Here is a 9,754-nt window from a genome sequence, read left to right on the forward strand (position 1 = left end):
GCCCAGATGAGTTTGGGTTTTTTTCGCTGCAGGTATCATTTATGTGTGTAGTGTGGAGGACTCTGCCCTGAGGAGTTTACAGTGCTGACAGTAGAGACGGCAGAACAGTGATCCCAGGGAAACTCAGTGTTCTTCTACAGAGAGCCGTGGAAACATGAACTCACTTATCCAGGCACATAGAGGTTTTTACATCCAGGTAAAACCTGAATTGATTTGAACCCCCCTGAATCTCAGGCCATTACTTAGGCTGCATCTTATCCTTCCTCTAATACCTATAATTTATGTTTTATAATGCTGCTGGTTTATGTTTATACAGAGGCTGAGGATTTTGTGGTATATAGTAATAATCCAAACGAACCAACACTTGTGCTGAAGAGATTATATCACATACGCGGAACAACGCCTGGTGGAACTTCTACAGGATTTTTGGAGAAATTTTACCAAAGTACTAGTCTGATTTTTCCACAAAGTGATCTAATTTTTATTTTGCATGCTTTCTTTTCTGTAATGAATTTATCTACTAAATATCTCATGAGATAAATGTGAAATAGCGCAGGAATGGAGGTGAAAGAATAAGGAGAGAGATGAAAGGAACGGGTTCCTTGGGGAGACATGGCCGGGGAAGCCGCCTTGTTTGCAGAACTGGGAGCCCATTTCAAGCACATGGCGGTCACACCGGCATTTGTGGGACAACGGTCTGAAGGGCATATGAAAGGAATGAGCAAGTTAAGGGTCTCGACACAGGAATGGCAGGAGGTAACATAAATTCTGTGGAGATTTAAAAGCAAGAGATGTGCATGTGATGCAACAGGAGTGAAGTCCTTGTGCTGATTTCCAAGGAGAAGATTGGGGATTTATGTGAGCCACCTGGCTAGACTGGGAAAAGAAGCCAAGCAGGGTCAAGGCAAGGCAGGTCAGGAGGTATGAAATTGCTAATGAAATAGGAGGAAGGTTATGAAAACATGGAGAATAGTGTGACAAAAGTAAAGAGGCATTTGTGAGATGCTACGGATGTAAAAGTGACAGCAGTTACTCCGGCTGTTGGGAGAGAGCGCAGCCGACAGCCCAGTGGTTGCAAGCCTTGGATACAGGGAAGCCTATGAATTATCTTCTCAGATGCTTACGTATGTGACCTGAGATCACAGTGACAGGGAGGAAGAAGGAAAATAAATAATGCATCCTGTCCTTCCCATCGAGCGTATGAGCCTTTGCAAGATGCGCTTTTCCCCAGATTACAGGAACTTAGAGATTTCTTCAACCAAATCCAAAAATCAATGCAAAACAATTGATGAAGGACAATAGACTGCTGCCAAAGGTAGACTAATGCTCCTTCAGTGAACTCTGAAGTGTTTATTAATCAGATGTAAATAGCCTTGCTTCTAATACAGTCCAGGTTTGGCAGCTGCCTAATCTTGTTTTCTCCCTGGTTTAGAAAAGACAGAGTAATTTCACTTACTCTTAAGCCCACTCCCAGGCACCTCTTTGATTCAGAAACACTCTTAAGTATATTCTTCATTGTAAACATCTATGTTTCTCCAATATCCACTATCAATGAGGGTCCATATATTTTTTTTTTATCCATTTAAATTCTGGTTCATCACCTGTTTCAATTATGCTTTTATATGTTCCTGGCAAGAGACTGATAAATTTTGAGAGGTTTCCTTGTCTTGGTGCTCCCGTTCCTTTGTGGAGAATTGTCTCTTCCATAAAAGATTTGACCAGTCCATGTGTGATGCATCCTTGCAGGAAAAGTCCACATTAGGTTACATATGCCTGAGGAACAGAGCATCAAGAGAAAAATAGCTGATAAAAGAAATAAAAGTGCTGAATTTTCTGACATCATGCAGTCCTAATGTATAAAACCTATAGTCTGAAAGGCTGAGAAAAAATCCTACTGACTTTGATTATTCCCTATGTAGGATAATTTGCAATATCTACTTATGACATGCGAGTTGTAAACTAACTATAAGTAAAATCTGAATCCCTTTATGATAGCCCTTTTCTTAGTTTCTTTCATAATAATAGTTTAGTTTTCTTCAAGCCTCACCTGGCAGATTTCCCAGCCTGTCTTTTTGTAGAGCAGCTCCATTAAATTCAGCAGAAAGCAGCACGTGCCGCTCTGAAGTAGCCATTTCACGAGTGGTCTCTGAATTTCTTTTAGTGCTGAGTGCATTCAGTTTCTGGTTTTCTCCTGATAATCTTAGTCTTACAGCACATGCTCACGTAGGTTTCTCCAAGGGCAGTTCAATCTCAGCTGCTCCAGCTAAATGAGGGAGGCAGGGAGCTATTGCTTCAGCTCTCTCATGGCTGTCATTTACAGCTCTTTTCCCAGTTGAAGTCCCTGGAAATTTTTGCTTCTTAGCAAACAAGCTGATGCAGTGTCCTAGCTTCCCTATTCTACTGCACGGCTGTTTGTGTGTAGAAATTGGAGTGCTAAGCTTAAATTCAGGTATGCATTGAAGTCTCAGTAAAACCCAAAATAGCATAAATAAAACCTTGAAAATTAACCTGCCTTTTTTCCGTTACTACTAATGAGCGATAAGGTTTGTTCTCAGTAACATTTCTACAGGTTACAGTTGTAAATGGTAATAAAGATGCAACATTACTAAGCAAGTACGTGGTAGATAATCAAGATACGTGCTGTTTAGTGTGTATCAGAACAGATTGAAACGGAGACTTAGCAACACCTCAGTAGGGCATGGTAGCATTTAATACTTGGCTTATTTTTTTTCTGGTTTTATAGAGCTAAGTTGTTTACTTTGAAGTTTAGCTGTTTGTCATTTCCTTCAAGGATGGACACTGTAAGAAAGGGAGTTAATCAGTTGCCCAGGCCACTCAATGGGATTGAGATGAGACTAAAATATGAGTTTTCGCTTCTGCAGTTACTCAGGTGAGCAGTGTTAAGCTGGGCTCTTATACCGTATCCATGACTCTATAGCTGACACTTTTGGAAAGACATTACCACTTGAAACCAGAGTTGATCAGCCATGTTGATTAATGTGTTCGATTCAGTGGCAAATAACACAAAAATGTTTAAATACAGATAACTGATGTGGCTGGGATCCAAGTAAAAAATTGAATGTAAGAGACCACGGATTCCAGGGATGTCTCATAAAGTAGGCTAGTGATAACAATGTTACTGGGGTTTTTTCCCTTTGAAAAGTGGAGAAAAAATATCTTTTCCCCTGGATTTACCTCATCTGGGATTCAGTGGGCCAGGACAAGGCAAACCGTAGACTTTGCCTCCACCATGTTAGACTTCTGCATGGTTGATGTCTCCCAGGCTATTTGTGAGCAGTGATGTGCCAGTGCAGAGTGGCTTGTAGGGAGGGCTTTATTTTAGCAGCATATTGAGTATGCTGGGAGATTACCATTTTTCTCCTTGGGTAGTCTCTATCTTTATTCTACTTTGACAAGAAACTTAGGCTTTGATGCCAAGAAGCACAATGAAAAAGAATGGTTTTTCCCTTGCCCATTATCTTCCTCTTTGTTGAACCTGAGAATACACCTATTTATTTCTATGAGAGTTTAACTCAAGAGTGGCAAGCTACTTTTTCATTTTCATTTACTTTCTCATATCTGATTTCTGCTTTATGATGGAATGGATGGAATTTTTTAGTGCTTTTTAAGACCAGGTTAAAAAAAATGGTGAATAGGCAATTATAGCATGGTAATTACATTAAAAAAATCCTTGCTATAGCTGCCATTCTTGCAGCATTTCTAGTTTTGTCTTTATTGTATTACCAGCATCCATTCTCCTTATTATCTGCTGTATTTCTCTTCATTATTAACAACAGAGAAAAAAAAAAAAAGTACAAAGAACTGCAGATCAAGTAGAAAATACTGACACACTAAGTTAATAAGGGATTCCCCTAAAGGTCTTTTTCTGAGATCCCGGTCTTGAAGTGTTTAGGACCTTTACGCATCAGCACAGGCAGACGTTTCTGCAGTTCAAGGTCCTTAATGTGTTCTGTACCCCCCAGGCCTTACACTTGCAAAAAGAGGAGGGAGAGGAATCTTCAGTTAAGCAAAATCTTTCTCATGTTCACATCTGCTCTACAGGGTGATACCACTCTGCTAAAAGCATTTCAAAATGTAGATTTTTCTGGAAAGCCATGCTTTGCTCCTGAAAATTAAACCTAATGTATTGGTGGAACAGTACAGTGTCAAGTTTTGCTATGTCAGATGGTCTGTGAAGAACTAGAGAGGCTAAGAGATTCTTCATTAGAAAATGATTTTGAAGTTCCTGACAGCTGGTGCAATCTGGCACATTTTAAAAGCAAAATATTTACCCAGAAACACTTTCAAATCTTTGTATTAAATTTCATGTCACTTGCCTACTGACATTGTATCTTAAGGTGGCCCAAGGACAAGTAATTCCTTTCCGCTGCAGTACATAGCAGTATTCAGAGGGGAGCAATACCATGGAAAGGGAAGTCACTCCCTTCATTGTGGTGTTTAATATTTTAATAATATTGCTCAAAATATCAACTAAAAGTTCAGATCAAAAACGAGGAGGTCATAGGATATGAGGATGTCATAGGATAAATGAGGAGGTCATAGGATAAATATGCTCTTTGTTCATGATCCAGGAGGAAACGATGTCATAAGCTTAGCTGCCAAGAGAATGGGGAAGGCGTTTTGCTAAAACCAATGCCTTCACATCAGAAAAATGGCAGGATAAACATGATTATGCAGATGGATAAGAAGTAGCTGGGCAAAACCGAAGTGATGCTGGTTGGTGAACTGAAATAAAAAGTTGGTTGAATATCATCTCAGCCTTTCTCCATTGAAGGTATATACCTAGTTGTCAACACGTGACAAAGTCTTGGGAAGATGAGGGAGTTGTGCTTATCTGCTGATGAAATTGGGATGAACAGCTAATGTTGTTTTCTAAATAGCGAGGAGGTAGAAGTGATCAGAAGTCTAGGAAACATCCATTTAAGGCATCATTATATCCATCCGTGAATACAACCTTCCCCAAAGGAATCACCAAAGCTGAGCAAAAACTGTTAGGCAGAAGGCTGATGCCATGTATGCGATGGCTCAGCCCAGTGTGAACACAACGGGTCTTTAGAGAAGTCTTCCCGCTACTCAGGTCAGCTGTTGACGCCAGTTTACAGCTCTTGCCCTAGCTTAAAAGGCAATTAATGGATCAAGTCTTACCTACATAAAAGACCAAATTTCTGTGTCAGCTGTGGAGATTACAAATCCCAAATATAAAGACTTATCTGTTTGGGAGAAGAAGGGGGTGGAGAAAGGAAGGTTCGCTATAGAATGGCCTGGCCTTGGAGATCATGCTCATCCAAACGCTGATTACATTTTAGCAAGCATTGTAAATCATTTACATCATTGTTGTGGTTTAACCCCAGCCAGCAACTGAGCACCACGCAGCCGCTCACTTACTCCCCCCCATCCAGTGGGATGGGGGAGAAAATCAGGAAAAGAAGTAAAACTCCTGGGTTGAGATAAGAACGATTTAATAGAACAGAAAAGAAGAAACTAATAATGATAATGATAACACTAATAAAATGGCAACAGTAGTAATAAAAGGATTGGAATGTACAAATGATGCGCAGGGCAATTGCTCACCACCCGCCGACCGACACCCAGCAAGTCCCCGAGCGGCGAATCCCTGCCCCCCCCCCACTTCCCAGTTCCTAAACTAGATGGGACATCCCATGGTATGGAATACACCGTTGGCCAGTTTGGGTCATGTGCCCTGGCTGGGCATGAGACGCTGCAAAATCCTTGACTATAATCTAAACACTACTGAGCAACAACTGAAAACATCAGTGTTATCAACATTCTTCACATACTGAACTCAAAACATAGCACTGTACCAGCTACTAGGAAGACAGTTAACTACATCCCAGCTGAAACCAGGACAATCATATGTGACAGTAATAATCTCAGATTTATTCCTAAATTCATATTTTCCAAAAATCCCTATTCAAAGCAGAATTTTAGCCTGAAAGATGGTAAAGTGGCAGTAACCCTGAAATTCCCTAGGGATTTTAATGTTGCTTTTGTATGTGGGAAATCCCTGTATCTTAACACTGACGCTTATCACTGTGCTAAGAAAAGTAAAATGTAATAAGGTGGAATCCCACCTAAAAGTAGAGGTAAATCTGTGGGTAGAATGGAGAAAAGTAGGTAGAAGAATGATCTTTGTAGCAGGATACATGCATTGATTTTGGGTGCCAGTTTACCGTTTTCTAAACTGTGGGTAGAGGGCTGTTAATGGATTTTATCTCATGGGGAGATGACCACACAGTGATTTAATTTATACCTTGTTTAATTATAAAAACAATGTGGCTCAGCACTAGCATCCACCTTTGAGAAAATATCCCTGTATAGCAGACCAACTGTTCTAGTAAAACAAGCATGGCACATGGGATCCATGCTATATACCAACTGTAGGGATTTTGAGAACTAAAATGCATCCAGTTCTAAAATACACCTAAAATTAAGTTTAATTGAGTAGGTGGGTTAGAAGAAGTCCCATTATTTTGTCTAAGCAAATACAAAGGCTAACAAAGGATGGCCTTGGTGCAAAAGTCTGGATATTTATAAATTTGGTACAGCAAACTTCCCCACACTATGTGTTAATTTATTAGTTTTATTTACTTATTTATTAAAAAGAATGCTATTTCTTTTATCTGTTCTCCAGGAAAGACTGCTCCTTAATACTCAGCTCCAGTTTTCAGGTGAGTTTAGTTGCCCGCCCTTCTTGCCTTCTGTCCTACCTGTCCTTGCAAATTTTGAGGAGACCACACTGCAGAAGCAGACGCCTGGAGAGACCCCTGCAACGGAGGCAGCGTTGGCTTGAGGCTTGTAGGAAGAAGAATAGCTTTGACTATCAGTGGCCATTGTGCAGAAGCCCAAGTTGGCTTGGGGATCTCTGCACCACACCATCTTCCCTGGTCTCGATAGCCATGGTCGTTCAGCCCTTGTCTTCCCTGACCAGTAACTGTAAAAATGACATTTATGAGCTGTACACCTGTCAAATCCTTTCAGGCTACCAAAGTCAGAAAACTCTAGCAGGATCAGTTCGCTCGTCCTCTGCATTTGCCAATAATGTTACTTATATTAATGTGTCTTTTCAAATGCTGCGTTGTTGAATAAAAAAATTGGTGGAGGTGAAGTTGGAGATGTTATAAAAAATTACAGTTAGTTTCATGTGGATTGAAGGCAAATTTGGAGGCTGGTGCTCTACAGACATGCAATGAAGTTAATTATCTCTTTAATCTCTTATATTTAAACCTAGCAATAAATTAAGGAAAGATGAAATTGATCTGCAGGAACTTGATGGGGACAAAGCAAGGACTACAGAAAGCCAGAAATATTATGCAGAATCAAGAAAATTGCTAATGATCACTTTAATCAATGAAATTAGAGATGGAAAGGCTGCTAGGTCAAGTATTCAGTCCAAGGCCTCTGACAGCTTATTTCCTTATCACTGAGAGAACAGTCTTCAATTTCATGCCTGATTTTGGCTTATCCTTCACTTCTAGCTAACCAACAAAATCTCTGAATTTCACAGATCTGATCCTATTTTTTCCCGAAAGCTTAAGGCAAAATGAAGAAGGTATTTGCAAGAATGGAGGGTTAAAAATATGAGGGATTTCTATTAGAAAACATTCTTCCACAGCTCACCCTAATCTGTTGTGGCTTTGCCTGGAACAGCTTTGCATTTATTCCCTGCCCTGGTCCTTAGCAGCAGTTTGCACCTTTGGCAGACGACAAGAATTTGGCAGGTAGGGCTGTGGGCAACGGACGTTCTCATCGAGGGAGAGTTGTACTGTGTCATGGCTTGGGCATTTTCCACCAGGCAGCTACAAGCTCCCCAAAACATCCCCGTGAGCCTTCAGAAGGACGGATAACATCGCTGCGGCTTGGGCACAGGCTCCAGCAAGCCTGAACTGGAGCAGCTGACCTGAATGACATTTTGCAGGGCACTGGTATGTCCAGCTGGTCCGTGTTTCCAGACTCAGGTACAAGTCAGAAGAAGCAGTGGAAGCACTTGTCTGGTTCTGCCTCTGCTGATGAAGGGCCTTGGCAGCGATGGGGTGTGGGTGGCACTTAAGGTTAGCACTCCAGTTTGTGCATCCAGGTAAACTGAGGTTCATCACATCAAATGTAAGTAGGTCCACTGCCTTATTAAAGCAACAGGCCTATGTTCCTCCCTAGCTCAGTTGCTGGAGCCATTTTTTTTTTTTTGTCAAGAAAGACTGGATGGGGAAGGAGAGGACTGTATGTGAAGTGGTAGAGAGGACATGCCTGTCCGTGCATCACAAAAATCGGTTATAGAGCTGTATAACCTGAAAGATGCAGCAAACACTTGAGTCCTCCTGTCTGTTCCCACCTAGGTCTTAAACAATAGGATTGATGTAGTGTAGAGTAGATACAAGTAAACTGAGTAGTAGGAATAAGAGTTAACTGTCTCATGATGTGGATATAAACAGATTAAATACAATTTTAAGTACCTACTCCAAATACTGCGCTTACATAGCAAGACGCAATTTGAATTTTGAAAGATGAGAATGTTTCCCCATAGACACAAGACATATCACCCTCCGAAACCTGATTTATACCTAGGCTGGATGAGCCTGTGGACCAGGAAACTGAAGTATGTACAAAGGATAGGAGTGGGGAAAGAGGGAAAATTTCTGGGGTAAAGTGGTGAATAAGCGTTTTATTGGGGTATGTGGGGGAAGGTTTTACACATAAACGCAGAAAAAAAGATACTGAATAGTAGTATTGTGTGGGTGCTTTTCCTGTTTAAAATTACTATCTCCCTAGAGCCATAGGTCAAAATCTAGGCAGGACTGGCTTTGCCCTTCATCCTCAGTTTTCATCTCCATGGGAATAGATTAGTGCTGAGCAGCACACGCTGCAGCAGGAAACGGTCTCAGTGTGTGCCATTCCTCTCATCAAGAGCATTTCCTCGCTCGGTATACTTCTCTGATCGACTTAGGGTTTCTTTCTTCATGTTCAGCAAAGCCTTCTGCATTGTTATAAACAAATGATGAAGTTGCAGAATTGTATCACTTATGTAATTTAATTTGTGCTTTTCCCATCGCCCAGTAGGAGAATATATATAAATATATGTATATAAAACCAGGCCTTTTCAGCTTTCTGTGCTTTGGTTGTCCATATGTTCCTTTTCTTCTACCCTGGATGGAGTCTCTAAGTATAAAACAATAAGAAGAACCAACAAATTAGACCAGTGTTTAGATTAAGACAACTTATTTCTAGTTTTTACAGAATACTAAACAGACCTGCTTCATCTGACACACTTGCTAAGGTCATTTTTCACTTGAATTAACATAAAATTAGATGAGTAAATTGGTGCTACATATGTTGTTTAGATTAGTTACCACTTAAGTCTCTCAACTAGCCAGACATATGGATAAGCTAGGCACAGATTAAGCAGGTCTGAGTTGACATTAAAATCCTGCTCTTGTGATAAATACTGTAATACAAACAAGTATATGGCAAATATAACCAAGACTGCATTCCATTTCGGGGTAACATGGATGCAACCCTAGGACTATTCTGTATGTGATATGAATTGGTTCAAGGCATGTTAAGAGATGACAGTAGAAAACAAAATAATCAAGTTACCTTTCTTTTAACTGTCTCCCTAGGTAGATGTGGAAGAATTTTACAACTTTGCATATTCAAACCAGTAATTACCCAAACAACCAGAAATGATTTGTAGCTTTAGGTGGGTTTTGGGTGGCAAATT

General features: G+C 40.5%; 1 long non-coding RNA gene across 1 annotated transcript; it reads left to right on the plus strand.

Annotated features, from left to right (window-relative positions):
- The first annotated feature begins 316 nt into the window (after positions 1-316).
- On the plus strand, positions 317-9,082 carry LOC138682462 (uncharacterized). Its single transcript, XR_011322543.1, has 3 exons — positions 317-445; positions 6,674-6,710; positions 7,958-9,082. It is a non-coding gene; the product is annotated as an uncharacterized lncRNA (long non-coding RNA).
- The last annotated feature ends 672 nt before the right edge of the window (positions 9,083-9,754 follow it).

Source organism: Haliaeetus albicilla, chromosome 28, assembly GCF_947461875.1.
Source record: "Haliaeetus albicilla chromosome 28, bHalAlb1.1, whole genome shotgun sequence".
In the NCBI taxonomy this organism is placed as follows: Eukaryota; Metazoa; Chordata; class Aves; order Accipitriformes; family Accipitridae; genus Haliaeetus; species Haliaeetus albicilla.